Genomic DNA, 10,846 nt, shown 5'->3' on the forward strand with positions numbered 1-10,846 from the left:
TTGATGCTTGGTGGAGGGACAGGATCGTCTTCTTCAACAACGTACACAGCTGCAGTTCTTATCTATTTCGGCAACTTAGAAAGTACTGCTCAATGATTTATAATGCCGCATTGTTGTCGTTAAATAGAGTGAGCGTGACGCTATATAGAGTGTAATATTGTATAGAAAACAATGTAAACCTATAAATTACTGTTAGACCCGCTGACAAATTGTTATAGTCAAACGCCAACTTTAAAGGACCTTACAGCTTAAATACAAAAAATTATTTTGGGACACGAAAAACATCCACAGGAAAATAATAATTTGATATTGCGGAGTTAAGCACCCTGTGAATAACCCTTAGACTCGCTGACAAATTATATCTTAAAGGTATAGGCCAACTTTAAAGGACCCTTGCAGCTCAGATACAGAAAATTATTTTGGGACAAGAAAAACTTCCAGTAGAAAATAATAATTTGATATTGCGGGGTTTATCACCCCATAAATAACCCTTAAACCCACTGACGAATTATCTCACAGGCATAATCCTACTATAAATGACTCTAGTACAAAAGAAACATTTTCTGAAATGTAATAATTTAAAATTGACTGGTTTTTCACCCTGTAAATGTAGACTTTTTGACAAATTATTTCAAAGGCATAAGCCTACCCTGTATTATTTGTAGAGCTAGGGTACAATAAATTACTATGAAAAACTTCCACTTGAAAATAATAATTTAAAATGAATACCTACTACGTAGTTATGTTGGCAATGACGCCTGCATTCTTTTGTTATTAACAACTACAGCAGCTTATTATTACGATTAGTTGTGGGCCATGTAGATCGAAAGGAGTACGCTACGCGAGCGGTTATAGATTTTTCGTGGAAATTAGATGATTTTATTTTCTAAATATTATGTTTACGACTTAATAAAAACTGAATGCAGGAGTGTCACTCATTATGTATTTTGAGTTACTTCTATTTCATATGGTGAGTTGTTTTGCATTTCAATTGGAATAATTTGTTAATATAGGCTACTTTGTCTTAATGCCTAACAGGAGTGGAAAATAATATTTAATCTGTTTTCAGGGTATCAAATTTTGTATAATTTATTTTATTGTCTAAATATTCCTCGTTTACAAATTATTTTAATTCTTGCAATAGTAGTATTTATTTCAAAAATTTTATTNTTAATTGAAACGGTTGATTAAGTAATTGATTTAATTTCTGTAGAATTAAATGATACTAACGTATTATTTTGTGTTTTTTTGTAATTTCAGTTGTCAAGGATAAAATTTCTCATTCCATAAATCTGTAATAGTTTGCAATAATTATGATTTTTATTTATATTTGACATAGAAAATGTGGAATCATTTCGTTACTTATGAACGTCGGTTTTATATGTACAAAAATTATTCTGTACAAAAAAAGCAACGCTATTTGCTAATTTAAAACATTCTTCTACAAATTTATTCGAAATCATAATTATAGTGCATTCTATTCTATATACATGTATAAAAAATCTTCATGTTTTTGATTTTTGGATACACCTATCTATTAGAAGGTCCTAGAGGTGCTAGTGTCTAGGCGTTTTAATCAGTGTTTTTCGCACTTTTTAATCGTAAAAATCAAAATTTATTACAATACTTGACGATTGTTTTCTATAAAATATTTCTTCAAAATGTAACTGGAAGGTGAACTACCGTCCTATCTCTCCACTTTCTTTTTGGTTTACGTAGCGCCCTTTGTTCTCCATTTTAATACTTTTAAATAGCTATAAATATAAATTTAGCAAACTATTTGTATAGGAGTTGCATGTTATGCTTTTCACTTCAGTTCTCTCGTAAGTTCTTTCTGCCCTCTCTAATAAGTAATTAAATGAGATTAGTAGAAATTGCATATCTCTTTTGTTTTATTTCTTTAAAATTTTGTTTAATTAGTTATCAAATTAGCATTTAATCGTAGAATTTAAAAAAACGTAGCACTCCCAAATACAAAAAATTTTTTATTTATCTTATAAAACTAAGAGTTGTTACTTAATGTATGAAATCAATAACATATATCTTATTTAATACAACTTTCATCCTGTTGATTGAAATACCATATTGGGCGTGACGTGACAGGTATTTTATTTTTAATTTGTCATGATACAGTGTAAGTAGTACGAATTTTGTAATCCCGGCCTTCCCGAAGCCCGCTTATGATTTATTTTATCATACCTCTACCGAAAATACGATGATTTTTAATTATTTTTGTAGACGAAAGGGCTACAAAAATTCTCCTAGGTAAGCAATCGCGTTTATTGTTCATGAAGAAAGTCATTTACTACTCTCCACGTGAAAATTGCTAATCGATCCACAGAAATATTACGTTTTCTTCCTTGAAATTATAGAAAAACATTCTACTTTCGGTGAAGGGTATAGTAAAAAACTACTTTTTATTATTATTTTCAGAAATGACCAATTTTATCTATAAAATTACTTGCTTGTATTCTAATCTGTATTTCTTGACTGTTAAATGATCATACTAAATGTACCAAAGTGTACAATATTTAATTTCTTTTAGCAAATTAGGTATTTATTAATAGATTTCTGTGAAATGTATATAGTAACTTATAGAAAAATTGAAAGTTATCTAAAGTAGTCCGGCCGGATTGTGAATGGTAAACTTAACAACTAAATAACATTTTTTATTTTTTTTTATTTCTGTAAATTTTCAATACTTTTCTTTCCTTTCATTTTCCTAATAGAAATGGTTGATAATATTGGTGCACAATAAAGTAGGGGGTTGTTAGGTACACATTCTCGAGAAAATCAGCCTCACTACATACATTACTAAAAATTTAATTCTAAAAGTTTCCGTTGTATCAATATCTAGTATTTTGATTCTTAACGAAGCATAATTATTGATTTATTAGAAAATCAAATCTACCCACTACAATACATTAAAAAATTAATTGCTTCTATCTTTCGTTATCAATGAAAATATTACAAAACGCGATAAGTATTTTTGCAGAGAATTGTAAAGAAAATTTGAATGAAACTATGTTTTCTTTTTATTATTTTAAAACTATGCTTTTAGTCATATAATGAAGCCCATTTTCTGTAGGAAGTGTAAAAATAGTGAAATGTAAAAGCTGTAAGATTACTTATCAAATTTTCCTTTTTAAAAACAAGATAATTTACATTTTAAGCCCGTAGAACCCTTCTTTTCTCCACCGCTGTCATTGAATAGGTTTTACATTGGATTAGTATAAAATCTATTCTTATTTAATCGTAAATAAAAATTTTGTCGAACTGATTTAAATAGTTAGAATGGTAAAAAAATCGTCTTCGTTCTCCGAATCACTGCTTCTGTATAATGTTTAAACATTAAAATAGGGTTTTGTATTTTGTTCAAAATTGAAAATGTTTTGCTCATTCCTAGACGCTGAGCGCTTTTTCTGTCCTTTATTTTCCGAATACTCGCTCTCTTTAATCGAAAGCTTCAGCAGTGACTAGACAGGCGGAAACTTTCAACGTGAGAAGCCTGTAGCATCCAGAAATGTGGGAAAAATGGTATTTTAAAAGTATTTTAATATCAAACTTTTGTTCCCGTCACATTGACCCTGATTCGGTATTGTACAGAGATGTGCAAAATGGTATTTTAAAAGTATTTAAATACTAAATGAAAATACTTTTTTGATTTGTTATTTCANTATAAAATACTTTTTAAGAAAACCTTGCAGGCATTTGCTCATATTTTAATTTTGGAGTTTTTCTGTACTAATAGTGGTTGTTTGCACTACATCAACAGCTGCGAAGATTAAGTTTGATTTACATTTTTCTGTATGAAGTGATTAAGATATGGTTTTTCTATCTTTATGTTATAGTTTCTTCGGTTCAGGAATAGTTTCTTCTGTAGTTATGCTACTTTATTTGCCCTTGTCACCCGTTTTAATTGGGAAAAACACACTGATGTCAAAAAAGATTGTTTAGCGTGAACGATCAGAGCCAAAGCAGGGTTGATAATTTTATTGATGTAAAATCAACATCAATCATTTTATTTCAAAATATTTACAACCCCATTTGGTTTCTGATCTTTTACACATTGTAATTAGAGAAAGAAATGGAATCGTTAGTTACTTTAGCTTTAGGTTCATCAAATAAGTCAGGTTTTCTAAGAATTTGTTTGGGTTGATAGACGAGCACCACTTTATATAGGTTTTCTAAAAATTTTTATACTACACATTGGAAATATAACCATGACATCTTCCAGAAAGCCAATCGCCACTTTATATACATCCGATTTTAAGTAGCTTAATTTCCAACAGACCTGCTGTGCTATAATCCGAAATGAAAATGGATGTGTGTCGATGTTCAACTTATTTCTTTTTTTGTATTACAAAAGATTCGTAACTTATAAAAACGTTAAGTAGAAATTAATTTTACAAATTATCGAAGATTGCCCTTGATTCTACCGTCAAAATTTATTTCTAAAAATAGTGAAATATGAAAGTATGTAAGATTACCTGTTAAATATTCCTTTTTAAAAACAAAATAATTTAAATTTTAATCCCACAGAACCCTCTTTTTCTCCACCACTCCCATTAAATAGGTTTAACCTTGGATTAGTATAAAATCTATTCTCATTTAACCATAAATAAAAATTCTGCCGGAATAGATCTTTAGAATTATACAAATACAAAATATCGAAATTTGATTACAAAGGGGTTTGATTTTGTTGGAACTACTTTTGATTTTCCATTCCAGAGTCGGAGGAGATTTGTTAGAGGGCCAATGTTGGAAAAAAGTCGTTGAACGGTTTTTTGCCGTAATAATGGTGAGTGTTTTTTGTTTATTTAATTGAAACGGTTGATTAAGTAATTGATTTAATTTCTGTAGAATTAAATGATACTAACGTATTATTTTGTGTTTTTTTGTAATTTCAGTTGTCAAGGATAAAATTTCTCATTCCATAAATCTGTAATAGTTTGCAATAATTATGATTTTTATTTATATTTGACATAGAAAATGTGGAATCATTTCGTTACTTATGAACGTCGGTTTTATATGTACAAAAATTATTCTGTACTAGTTAAATCTTCATATTTTTACTTTTAATTTAATCTAATTTAATAGTGTCTAGTAGGTACCCATTTACCCGTAACATAAGTATATATTTTACTTTTCCTCATTTTTACCTAATAAATTTTCTCTAAATATTTTTATACCACACATTGGACAGATAACCATGACATCTTCCAAAAAGCCAATCGCCATTTTATATACATCCGATTTTAAGTAGCTTAATTCCAATTTAGGGTGCCTTAACGTCGTGAAAACAAATCAGTTCTTTAAATAATATCAATAAACCATATGTTTGTTAATAACGACGGTCGTTTACATTATTCGCCTAAAAATATCACGGCCATTGCCGTATCATGATCGAGATAGATCCAGATAGTGGTGGCTCCAGGGTTAATTCTTTTTTTCAAAATGCGCGTGCAAAATGAAAAACGAAAATTAATCTAAATATTTACAGTTTATCCTTCTAGCACGTTGCTTCATAACGAAAATAATAAAAATTACAATTTGGACCTGAATTTGTAAAAATCAAATCCCAGCAGAAATGACTTTACTAGGTATTTCAGTTGATATTATTATATTCAAAATTGTTTCTTGGCGTGAGAGATTAGAGCCAAAATAGGATTGCAAATAATTTTATTGATGTTAAATCAACATCAATCATTTTATATCAAAATATTTTCAAACCCATATTGTTTCTGATATTTTTCACATTGTAATAAGAGAAAGAAATGGAATCCTTAGTTTCTGTAGCTTTGGGTTCATAGAATAAGTGAAGTTTTTCAAATCGTTTTCTAAGAATTGTGGATTAGAGGCATTTATTAGCACATCACAATATCTTGTAGTTGTCAGTTTTACACAGCTGGCGTATATCAATTCGATATTGTTTTGCGGGCTGTTTTTTCGTAATTCATTGAATTTCGTAGTTGCTTACTAAAGGTACGATAAGTGATGAATTGGTGGGTGCTGATATCAATTTGGAACTTCAAAATTCCATGGACCATGACATTGAACCCGGAAAACAATATCGATTCAGTATTTTAGATTATCCATTTCCAAAGAATTTAGAATTTTTTAAGCTCTTAGCAATTAAAGAATTAGAAGGCATTCATGGAAGTTCTCTTTGTCCCCTATTTACGCTTCTAATACCTTCAATGGCCAATCTGAGCAACTGTCATTCATCATTTTATATAATGTTGAACTTATAATAAAAGCTTGTGTCTTTCCAATAATCCTTGCTTTTTCAATATTTTGTTATCATATTTTCTACTATTTTGAGCTTAAATTATCTGTATGTTAATCTTGTGGGAGTCATAAGAGTAAGGGGTAGATTAAAATAACAAAGTTTTTTTAACAAATTAATTTTATATTATTTGCAAATGCATCAAATTGTAATTAAGCAGTCCTGATTATGTTATGATATTATTATATCTAGCTAAAACTTTAAAATTGAAGTACTATTGTAATTATTGACTGAATTATTGGTATTTTAACTTTAGTATAAAAACCAAAAGATTAGGTAAAAGGAGAAAACATTTTTTTTGCATAATTTTTAGCAAATCGTATGTAATATACATTCATAAATTTTTAATTGGTAATTTGTAATTGACCTAGTATAAATCTTCGTGTCCGTAATTCGAATTTTGATACGGCAGTTTTACAACCATTTTATCTGCAAAGGGATGAAATACGAACAATGTTTTCTTAGTGTATGCAACTGCTCAAGTTAGTGTATTATATTTCTACATTTAGTAATTTCGGTAATGTGCTTTGGAATTGGGGTTGTCGGCCATCATGCTTTATCAATTGTTGTCGCTTTGTTAGTGTTGTCAGCCATCATACTTTATCAATTGTTGCTGTTGGCGGCCATTATACTCTATCAATTGTTGTCGCATTGTTACTTTTGTCGGCCATTGCGTTTTTCCATTTATTCAAAGATTGCTACAGCAATGAAAACGCTTACCTGCTAATCAGTCAGATTTACATGTTTAAACCAATTTTAAATGTATATGAATTGTAATTGTAACGAAAACATAAAAAAATAAGTAACATATAAGTTAATAAAAAAATACGTCAATTTTAAGCTTAGGGGTAATTCATGTGAATATATATCTAAAGAAGGTTATCGAAATATAATCATATTGTGTAATCATGTTTATGGCTAACGCTGTCTCATCTAAGATTTGACCTTATCTCTCGCCCTTGTATTACATTCTCTTTAGAGTAGTGATCAGGCGATGGAACTTGCACGAAGCAAAACTTGCTTAATTTCAATTTTATAAAAGTGGGACTGAAAATCGCTACGCTATTGGTTCAATTACAAAATATTTGCCGCGAACCAACGCAGAAATCCAAAATGATGCTTCTGCGTAACATTATTTACGTCATCGGTGCTTCATGTGGTAGCAATCGCAAATTCGAGGCAGCCTGAATGCTAGTCGGGTACCAGATCATTGTGGTGTCTGGCTCATACATGCAAGATGGTTTGCTCTCAAGTCTTTTAGTTTCAATTTAACGAGTTCATTTTTTCATAAAATAAGCTTTATTGTACTGCAAATTAATAGTGGAATTAATTACATCTTAATACTCTTTCATTTTACAGGAATATTATAGAAGCTCAAAATGCCATGTGTTCACGAAGTTTCTTCATATCAATCCTCTTTCACTTCTGGATGTAGTGTTACCTGAAGGAAGCATAAAAGAGTACCATTTTCAGCTGGAAGCTGAGGCAGACTGTTGCTGTAACTAAAGAAATGCTTTATGACAAAAATTGGTTAGTAACAATATTAATTAAAAATAACACATCATTTTAATTTTAATGGCGTTTTAATCTAATTAATTAATTCGTGTTTCTTATCAATTTCTACAGATTGGCCAACAAATGAACTACTGAAATGACTACAATGGTACCTATTGTTTTGCCTGTACATACTTAACTTTCGATTTACTGTTGGCATCTTTACCTCACATGCGGCTGATTTTTGATGGATTAGTGTGAGCAACTGGAAGTTATTTGGACCCCACTGAAACAACAAATCATCTGCATTGAATCTTTCTTCCTGGTTACGGCTTTCTCTCGCACTTGCAAATTTGAAGAATTACATTCTACAGTTAGTTAAGGTAAGAATACATGATTAAATGAATTAAAACTAATTATACTGATTATAATTAACAGTTGAACATGAGAATGTTTATTTTGCTTATAAATTGTAAAATGTGTGTTATCTATTATTTATTCCATTTACCTGTATCTAAGTTTATAATAAAGTCAAAGGCACCAGGTCATCATAGTATTTTTTTACTTTTACTATTTATTGCTTTTAGGTGTACTTTTATTTTATGTCATGTGTGGTTAATTCATTTTCTCTGTTTATTTCTGTAGATTGCCCAACAAATGCGAGAAAACTGAAATTAATTTTGATGCTGCCAATGTCGCCTACAATGGTATCATATTTGCTTATTTTGGTTTGCTGTTGTCATCTTCACATTGCTTCATCAGGCAGTTAATTTTGGACCAATGAAAGAAAACACCTGGAAATTTATTTGGAAACCACTAACATCACGTCATTTTGGCCTTGCTCTGCACTCACATTAAGGTGAGAATATATGATATAATTTATACTAATTGCTCTTTATTAATCTGTTACCACCCTATCTGTTTCAGATCGACGGTGGAGAAGACAAAGAAGATCCCGTAGTTAGAATATTTTTTGCCCTATTATAATCAAGCTCTTATTTTGCATGTTTTTTATTTTTAGTTTGCTTATTTTTTTGTAGTTTATTTTATTTGAGTCAATTTTAATTTTTTGCATGTTTATTTTAGTTTACTTTATTTGAATTCATTTTTGATTACAATGTTTTTATTTTTTGAAGTAGTTCTTAGTACTAACATGTTCACTTTTTTTGTAGAGTAGTCTAACATGTCTCTTGCTTACCTCTTCGCTTAGCTTACTGCATATTCTTACTATAAATTGCTTTGCATTTACCCTACGAGTTCTACATGATTCAACGTTTCGTTATCGTGTGTGTTTCTTCTCACCCTTGTGGAATTAGGGAGGGCCTCCCCGAACGACTTCCCTTGGGCTTAGCTATTTAGTTGATCTTAAAAGTGTCTTATACACTTTTCGCGAGTCTACTCTAGCGTTACTTCCTTTCAGACAGGGTACAGTGGGTTATCTGGAATAGGAGCAATAGGCGACTGCCCAGCTTGCCTTGGCGAAATCTGTCCGATCTTCTCTACCAAATCTATTAGTATTTGCCGTTAGTCCTGTTAATTGCACTATTTGCTTTCAGATATTGAGGTATTTCCTAAGAAGAATGAAGACATCGTTTTTTTGATATTTATTGTATTTGCTTTCTTGTCTTTCTCTGACAGGTATTTTGCTATTTATTTGAAACTGTTGTATCAATGTAATTGTAACTTGATATTTATTGTATTTGCTTTGAAATTTCATTTGTTTTCTTGTCTGTTTCTCTTACAGGTATTTTGATATTTATTTTAAACTGTTGTATCAATATAATTGTAACTTGATATTTATTGTATTTGCTTTGAAAATTCGTTTATACTCATGGCTTTGTCTCTTACAGGTATTTTGTTGTTTATTTTAAATTGTTGTATCAATATAATTGTAACTTGATAGGTGGTAAAACTTTTCTAAATTAATTTTTTGGCATAACTGTTAAAACTAAATTAAATATTTATTAATACTTTCATAATTAATACTCATTTGGGTGGATAGGGTGGCTATAAGGGGAGATGTGGAGGCCACAGAGGGTTTGGTGGGCTTTTTCCCCCCAAATCCTGTATTTAAATATTAATACAACAGTTTGTAAATTGCAAATAATTTAAAATGTGTAAAAATTGTTAATGTAATTTGTTCTTTTGTCAGAAATGAAGTGTAAAAGCTTTTCTTTTAATAAAACAGTATTTAACTACCTATTGGTGTTTATATAAAAACTATTATTTTGAAACTTTAACTGAACAAATTCATTTAAATTGCAAGTGATGTGTAATAGAATTAGGAAATAAAGTGCATTTTATTTTAAGCGGCGTTTTATTTTCAAGAAAAATGATATAATTTGCTGATAAATATGATTCTTGACCTGAAACTTATATAATTTTGGCGTTAGCAGCGCCCTCATACGCTCAGTAGCTAAACTTTATTAAGTAGCAAAAGGTAAAGAACTATATAAAATTGATCCCGCGCTAAAAGTTTTAGCCGTGTTAAAAGACCTTATGCGACTTATGCTCTCCTAATACAAATGTTCGAATTCACGAAAATTTTCATATTCTAGGCATGTACGAGGTCTGTTTAACAAATAATCGAACAACGAATTATATTAACACTTGCATTTTCGAAATTTGTTTCTGCAATTATTTGTTGATCAGACCTCGTATATGCCCAAAAACTGAAAATTTTCATAAATTCGAACATTTGTATTAGGAGAGCATAAGTCGCATAAGGTCTTTTATCACGGCTCACACTTTTAGCGCGGGATCAACTTTATCGCAATTTTCGTTCTTCTTCTCAACATAGTTCAGCCCTAAGCCGCTTGATGGCGCTGACACTACCAAAGTTAATAGAAATTGCTACGACTGTTTATTTTTATTAATTTTAATGTTATTCTTTACATATCGACTATTTTTAAAACGTTCATTAAAGAAAAAACACATAATCTTAATTCATTTATTAATTTCCATTAAAAAATTAAATTTACAATTCATTACAATAAACATATTTATTTTAAATAACAGCATTATACATAATTTGTACAAAACAGATAATATATACAGGAAGTT

General features: G+C 29.9%; 1 long non-coding RNA gene across 4 annotated transcripts in view; it reads left to right on the forward strand.

Annotated features, from left to right (window-relative positions):
• LOC108740984 overlaps positions 1–8,851 on the forward strand; it is a 28,167-nt gene extending 19,316 nt beyond the window's left edge. The window contains exons 1-6 of one of the 4 annotated variants that reach the window (XR_001938439.1): positions 824–970; positions 4,732–4,801; positions 7,649–7,819; positions 7,916–8,166; positions 8,429–8,642; positions 8,711–8,851. This is a non-coding gene — a long non-coding RNA (uncharacterized LOC108740984). Of the gene's footprint in view, positions 1–823; positions 971–4,731; positions 4,802–7,195; positions 7,820–7,915; positions 8,167–8,428; positions 8,643–8,710 lie in introns of those variants that run through there. The other 3 variants (XR_001938440.1, XR_001938441.2, XR_001938438.1) reach the window with 3 other exon arrangements.
• The last annotated feature ends 1,995 nt before the right edge of the window (positions 8,852–10,846 follow it).

Source organism: Agrilus planipennis, unplaced genomic scaffold (assembly GCF_000699045.2).
Source record: "Agrilus planipennis isolate EAB-ADULT unplaced genomic scaffold, Apla_2.0 scaffold105, whole genome shotgun sequence".
NCBI classification, from domain to species: Eukaryota; Metazoa; Arthropoda; class Insecta; order Coleoptera; family Buprestidae; genus Agrilus; species Agrilus planipennis.